Source organism: Pteropus alecto, unplaced genomic scaffold (assembly GCF_000325575.1).
Source record: "Pteropus alecto unplaced genomic scaffold, ASM32557v1 scaffold45, whole genome shotgun sequence".
NCBI classification, from domain to species: Eukaryota; Metazoa; Chordata; class Mammalia; order Chiroptera; family Pteropodidae; genus Pteropus; species Pteropus alecto.
The window spans coordinates 11,506,834-11,515,056 of NW_006442491.1; the positions used below are offsets into that span (position 1 = coordinate 11,506,834).

At 35.5% G+C, this 8,223-nt stretch overlaps 1 protein-coding gene across 25 annotated transcripts in view; it reads left to right on the forward strand.

The window, feature by feature from the left end:
• The window catches only part of PAK5 (p21 (RAC1) activated kinase 5), a 255,099-nt gene that overhangs the window by 114,271 nt on the left and 132,605 nt on the right, over positions 1-8,223 (forward strand). The window lies entirely within an intron of this gene.

Consider the following 8,223-nt stretch of genomic DNA (forward strand, 5'->3'; position numbering starts at 1 on the left):
TCTAGCCTGCAGACAAGTTCAAATAAACAGCTTGTAGCTTGAGATTGATGAGTAAATCCTATCTGCATGGCAATTTGATTTTGTGTCAAAGAAAATAACTTTTATGTCTTATTTATTTTTGCTTTCATTTGCTAGTTTTTTCTTTCCTAGTAAAACTTAAAAGCCTAAAACTTAAAAGCCTAGTAGGTACCATATCAACTAAAGCTACACACATAGCAATGATTCTGTGTGTGTGTAACATGGAAACAACTCAGAATCTCAACAGAGCTACACTGTGACCCAGCAATAGCCCCCCTGTTTATATCCAAGAAAAATTAGTGCATAACAGATCTATTCATAACAGAAGAATGATAAATAAATCTCGGTTTACTTATTCAATGAAATACCGTGCAACAATAAAAAGAATGCACAATCGATACAACAACATGGGTGAATCGCACAAACGTTATGTTGAGCAAGAGAAACCTGACACGAGAAAATAGTACATATGTGTGATTCCATTTATATGGAATCCAAGAATAGGCAAAACTAATCTATGGTGAGAGAACTCAAAAACAAGTTTATGGTGTTATAACTCTAGAGGGTACACAGGAGCCTTCCAGGGTGCTGGTAATGATCTGTCTCATGAGCCAGGAGGTGGATTTATAGTTGTAAACAGTTGAGATTTGTGCATTCTATGTGCAATAAACAAGTAACTAAATGGACAGCAGTTGTTGGTACAGTGAGTTAATGTTCCACTTCTGCAGCTCAGGGATGACCTCTGAGTAATATGAAGGAGGTTTTCAAGGATCCCTGTTTGCCACAGGTGTGAGAGCACTGGGCTCTTGAAGTTCATTTTTTTCCCGTTCCTCTCCGTGGCAAATATACGTGTATAGAGATGAAGGCATTCGGCTTTCCCATGTGGCATGATAGTCCAGTTTTTCCAAGTCTTCCAGATTCTGCCCATATAAAATAGAAGTTCTTTTAGCCATCATAGAAATTTAGAGTTTTCTATAAAACCTACCAAACTTGAAAGAGTGGCACTTTGGGGAGCATTTCTTTGTACACTGACTGGTCCCATACCTTTCCCTCCAGCATCCTAGTCACATTTAAAAAAAATAGAGGAACCCTTCTCCCTTTACTCACAAATTTAACATTTCTTTAAAGTTCCTCAAGGAATAGACCTAGGGGAGGAAAATAAACACCTAAGTCTGTTTCTCTGCTACTAAAAATTTGTGTTACCATACGGATCGTTTCTCATGCCTCAGGGTAAGTGCGGTCTCCACAGGAAGCAATTGGGAGCAACCTAAAAGAGCTCCCAGCCTATTTTATTTGGCATTTGTTCTTTAGGGCAGAAAGTAAGCCAAGGAGAGAGTCTGCTGTGGAAACCAAAGGAATAACTGAAGAAGTAGAAGCAAATGCTGAGCCCTTAGGCCTGAAAAGGCTTCTGATGATACACTCAAGATTGTATATTCCAAACATATGTGTAGGTAGTTGCTTATTGCAGCTTATTGCTTATATGATATGAAATTTAAGAGCCTGAGACCTGGTTGAAGTATAGGGAATGCAGAGAAGGGTGTCACGTCGTTACAGCCCATGGCTGACGCTCTTGCCTGCCTTCCTGAAGGCTTTGTTCCTAACTGAAAGTTTCAGTTAGGTCTATACACGATACTCAAAACATAAAACCACTTAGAATCTCTATAAAGCACTTACCTTGGTTATCTGTAACATAAGATAGGAAAAACTGGAAAATGGTCTTTGTGTCAACTTCCAATTATTTTTATGGAATTTTTTTTTTTTTTTGCAGGCAAGTTAAATCTGGTGATAGTGAACTTCATGGGGGATTTGGCTTTTTATTCCATGAAATTTTCATTTGGCAAAACCAAATGTATTTGACTTGGGAGTCAGGTAACTTTGGTCATTTTTAGCTGCAACCCTTCCAGGCTACAATGTCTTCTTGAGCTCACTTCTTAACTTCTGAAAGCACTGAGTGAAGCAAAGTGAAAATACCTAGTCTGCCTATTCCATAAGTTTGATATGAAAGAAAATGAAAAGCACCCTGAGAAAGTGGAAACTGTGAGGTGCATGGAAAGTATGATCATTATTATCCCTGTGGCTTAGAAAGCATATCAGATGTCATGTCTGCAAACATTCCTCAGATGAAGTTCTCTTTGATTTTTGCAACTCGTGTTTTCACTTTTATTGGAAAGAGAAAATGAGTGATTTTACGTGTGGAAGGATAACTAAAGAACATGTATCTTAATGGAGAAAAAAGAGATGTACAGTTATAGTATAAAGTATTGATTTTTATTCTAGCTTTTCTTTCTGGCTGGTCAAATGGCATTCGCTCCATGGAGTTGGTTTTTTTTTTCCCCCCCTAAAACAGGAATACCAATATCTACCACCTTGACCTACTTAAGATGAGGGTTGTAAACATCCAAAGAAATTACATGTGAAAAGACTTTAAAAATACAAAGTAAGATAGCATGCAGGTGAGAGTTTAGACCACTTTTTTTCCTTCTCTTCTCAGAAAGATTTTTAAGCAATACGTTTAGGGTTCTGAAAAGATTGATCAAACTATCTATCCCACTTGCCATACCATCTGATTTATTTTCTTCTTTTATAAGTCCAAATAAATATAGTAAGTAGTAAAGACATTGCACGTGTCAGTTCATCACAGTGGTCAAACAGGTCTCACATCATGGGCTGTTGCCAAGAACTTGGAGATGCTTTATGGCCAATGTTTTATTATATCAGTGTTGGCCATAACTTGGAAAAACATGTAATTTTTTAGATCAAAACCTGTTTGAGAGTGAAACAGAGAGCTGTTAATATTTATGCTAGGATAACGGTAGTAAAGTAGGACTATTCTGGGCCAAATAATATTGTTTAAAAGTTTCTCTTTCAAGTTAAGTCATAATTATGTCCAGAATTTTTCTAAGCACTAAGCTAAGTGTGGGGAAGATTTTAAAAAACAGTCAAACTATGTGTTTACCATGGTTCTAGTCTTCAAAAAGCCAGAGTCTATATGGCAAGAAAAAGCTTATGAATTGCAGTGATGCAAAAAGAGTAAATGAAAAGCATCATGTTGGCAAGTGTTGGATTGAGTGGGGTAGAAGTTAGGAGGCTTAGACATGACTATGGAGACTCATATGACCTTGAGTTTCTGGGGAGCCTTTCTGGGTGGAGAAGACTTTCACTGGATGGAGAAGACTGGTGAGATCTCAGTAGATTTGGAGAAAGTAGGTGGGAGGCATTCCAGGCAACTAGAACAGCTTGGATAAACAAAAATAGATGGGTTTCCATGGCTATGTGTAGAAAGCAGAGAGAAGAAGGCTGTAAAGGAATTTTTAAAAAGATAAGATTTATCCTTTCAAGATCCATCCATGTTGTCGCAGATGGCAGCAATCCATATTTTCATATGGCTGAGTAATATTCCATTGTATATATGTACCACATCTTCTGATCTTTAGATAATCAGAGATAATAAGAGAGATAAGGCATACAGAAAAAATGAGAATCATATGATTTAACTCATATGTGGGATATAAAACTAAAAGCAACAAACGACAAGACAAAAATTCATAGACACAGACAACAATTAAGTGTTTACTTGAGGGAAAGGGGGTGGGAGGAGATAGATAAGGATAAAGGGGATCAAATATATGGTGACGGAAGGAGATTAGACTTTGGATGGTGAACACACAACACAATATACATAGGATGTATTATTGAATTGTGTACTTAAAACCTATATAATTTTATTAACCAATGTCACCCCAATAAATTTAATTTAAAAAATACAGTTAATAAATACTTTAAAAACTAAGACAAATTTATTCTTTCAACAAATATTTATTGAGCACCTATAATATGATGGGCAATGTTCTAAATACTAGGGATCCAGCAGCAAAGCAGACAAAATCCTTACCCTTACGGGTTTACATTCTAATATATTTTAAGACCTTTCCTTAAAATCTGCATCTCCGCCATATGAACTTTTAGGTGGCATGTCTTTTGGAGAGAAGGAGAATGCTACTTGAAACAAAGACAGAATGATTCAGCTCATTTTGTGTTAAAATAATAAGGGAACCCCATCAATTGACTTAACTGATCTTCCTGAACCAAAATCTGAGAAACAAAGAGGGATTAATCAAGCCTCCATTCGTTCATTCGACAAATATTTAAGAACCTACTAGGTGTCTGGTACTGTGTTATGAGCTGGGGATAGCACAGTGACAAACATGGGGAAAACTCCCTCCCTCCGAGGAGACATTAATCTAATAAAATCGCATCTCCCAAGATTATATACCCAAGCTAAAGGAATGAATATTTTAAAAAAGTAAAAGTTCTTCAAGCACTTCTTTATATATTCATTTTATTTATACAGAGCTAATAAGGGGAAAGCAGTTATTTGCTTTTCTCTATAATACAATTTTCTTGCTCTGATTATTTCTGTGTGGGCCCAAGTTTTGCTTCTGCAAATTTAATAGATGCCTCTGGTAGTTGAGAATCATCAGTAAACAAAAAAATCTTTCTCCTTTCACAGAGAGTAATAGACTATTGTCATGCCATGAGAGGTCTCATTTGGAATATGTGAGATGGTAACCTGACTATGAAGTACACCCTCCCCCCACTCTACTGCTTCTGACAAGACAGTACATTTATAACATTGTACTACAGACTTAATATCACTGTATGAGACAGAAATAACCCTGTTATTCCCAGAGTTCTGGAACACACATCAGAATCACAGAAACACTGATTGTTAGACCTACCCCCAGAGATGCTGATTCAGAAAGTCTGCAGTGGGGTCAAGAATTTGCATTTTTTAACAACCCTATTTGATGCCTATGTGAAAAGTCCAGAAGCTACGTATTGAGAACCACTGTGTTATTCTTTAAACATATGGCTGTAATAGGAGCATACAATTGGTTCATCTGTAGATATGTAAATTATAATATTTATGAAGGAGGCCACTGTATTCATGTGACTGTCTGTGGCTGGGTTGCCCAGTATAGTAGCTACTAGCTACATGTGGCTGCTGAGCTCCTGAAATGTGGCTAGTGCCATATATCCAAATGAAAGTACTTTGGATCTTTTACATTAAATAAAATATTATTAAAATTAATGTCACCTGATTTTTTATTTTTTTTATTTTTAATGTGGCTACTAGGACATTTAAATTAATGTAGTTGGCTCACATATTTTTACTGGACAACACTGGTCTATGAAGTTTTTCTAAATATGTATTAAAAAGCTGAGGGTTGAGGTTTTTTGCTTTGTTTTATTTTAGAATTTGGATTTTTTTTTTTTAGAATTTAAGAATGTTTAAGAGTTACCAGAAGAAAGTAGGTATTTTGCATTCTTTGTAAATAAGTAGTATATTTTTCAACAGTACCCTTTTTATTCAGTTTATTTTCAATAAGGGTTAACAAGATAATATTTATTCACTAAAAGATTCCTTCAATAGAAGCTTGACCATCTTTACATCTTAATAGATATAGCTTTTGGCTCAGTTTTGCTTGCATTTTGTTTACTTTCTTGGAGTTGCTAACATATGCTCTTCTTTAGAAGCAAAAGCTATAAAGGCCACTGAACTTCCTCTTTTTTTAACCTATTTGGACCCCATTCGCAAGAACCATAAATCTGTTGCAGGTAGATTGCATATCAAAGCTTTGGAGAGTATATTCATGACCTTGGTAGAAGCAAAGACTTTAAAAACAGGACACAGAAATAATAGATATAATGAAAATATATACAAGTTGGACTAATTAAAATTAAGTACATGTTCATCAAAAGCATTTTTAAGAGTGTGAAAGAAAATTATAAAGTGCAAGAAAGTATTTCAATATATACATACATGTATTCAACAAAGGACTTTCATCCAGAATTTATAAAGAACCCCATCAAATGAATAAGAAAAAAGGAGATAATCTAATGGTAAAATTGACAAGAGACTTGAACAGCTATTTTACAAAAAGAGAATATCCAAATGGCCAATGCATGTGAAAGATGCTCAGACTCATTAATCATTAGGAAAATGCAAATAAAGCCACAATGAGATGCCACTACACACCCACCAGAATGGCTATAGTGAAAAAGATTGACAATAGCAAGTATGAATGATGATGTGAGCAATCGTCAGTCCCGAATGGGAATGTAAATTATATAACTACTTTGGAAAGTAGACTGGAACTATCTACTAAAGTCAAATATACACATACCCTTGACCCAGCAATTTCACTGCTAGATATGTGTATACCCAACAGTAATGCATCATTACGTGTGTTCACCAAAAGACAAGCACTAGGGCAGGATTATATCTGATAGCCCCAAACTGGAAACAACCCAAATGTCCGTCAACATTAGAATGAGCTTATAAATTGTGGTATAATCATACAGTGGAACACTAGAAAGCAGTGAGGAAGAAGGTGGCTTACAACAACATGAATAAATTTCACAGATGCAATGTTGCATCAAAGACACTTGACCTAAAAGAATACAGCCTGTGTGATTCTTCTATACGTATGAAGTTCAAAATCAAGCAGAACCAATCTCTGATGGAAGATGTCAGGATAATGATTTATCTTTGGTGGAGTTGATGACTAAGGCATAGCTTAAGGGAGGCTTTGGGCACTTTTTCCCTTGATCTGTACTGTGGCTTCAGGAATGTGTTCCCTTTGTGAAAATTCATTAAGCTGTACCCTCTGGGCACTTACGTTGTACTTCAATAAAACATTTAACAAAAGATAGAAGAAGAAACAAAGTCAAACCCCGTTACCCCTCCAAAATTAACTTCCCCCTTTAAAATGCGTGCACTCTGTTTCTCTTCCTCTCCCCCACCTCTCCCCCGCCCCCCTGCACACAGCTGTATCCCAGAACTTAAAACAGTAGCTTGTAGTTGACTTATTGAAAGTGTTTAATGAGATTTTTGAAACGATCAGTTCATTTTATTTTAAACTCCTCATTAAAGATATATCATTGCAAATAAAAAATATGTTAACAAATGAATTACAGAACCTTAAAGTTTAAGTAGTACATTCTATATTCAATTAGATATCATGTAGCTAATAGATCTTACATGATTCAACCTGCCCTAAAAAAAAAAAACTAAAAAAATGAAGGTCCTTGATGGCAGGCGTGTTCTGTACATCTTGGGATCCGAAAAATCTATGATTCCAAAGATGTATGACAATCATAAATTTATACAAGTCATCTAGTTATTTGCATTAGATTGAAATGATAAATTGTATAGAGGCATTACTTTAGAAAATATAATTTGTTCAACACAGCTCATTCAAAAGCCTGCATGAGTGTCCTGATGTATTCTTTATTAGGAAGTTGATGTTAATGCATATTTTATAAAGTACTAATGAACTAAAAATTATATGACTCAGAACTCATTTGTTCAGATGTACTTTTTGGTTTTAGTACATAAGCGTATTATTGCAGTCATATGATTGTAGTAACATTATATCTATGCATGACTATTTTGAAATGCTACATTACTGACAAATTTCTACTAATTTAATGTGTTATATGGCTCTGAGTTAGAAATGACTGTAATTAACTGTTCTTTGGCTTTATTAAGATTGCACATTGGTGTGTGCATATGAGGGAGAGGAAGGGAGGGAGAGAGGGAGGAGGAGGAAGAGGGAGAGGTAGGAGAAAGATGGAAATGGATAGGTAAAGGAGAGATTGACAGAATGGAGTAGGGAGAAAGAGGGAAAGAAACTACTGTAGTTAAACTCTCGTTTCTACATTGACTTCCTCATTTCAGTGACTTACAGAGTCAAATTCATTTCTCCTTGCCATGCTGTGTTTCAGAGCAGCATCACATTAAGGTCTTATCTCACACTTAGATTATCAAGAATAATTATTTACAAAGAAAGAGGCTTTTATCCCTTTTCTGAAAAAAGAGTATCAATTACCTTCACAATCAATCAATTACATCCTTTTATTGTAAAGGACTTAGTTTTCATTTGTGAGACCAGATGTTAATTCACTCAAATTACATGGTACAGGGAATAAGGTAGAAATATACTATGATATTGATCCCTGATTTACTGGTAAAGGGGGAACTAGCATTGTTCCTGTTAATAAACTTATGAGACAGACTTTTTGTTTTGTGAGTTTGTGTGTTGGTGGGGAGAAGGGGAGGGCAATTCCTTTTTTTTTTTTAAATGAAGAGCTAATCTAGTACTTGTCTATCCGGTTCACACAGCTGCTAAACTGTATTGA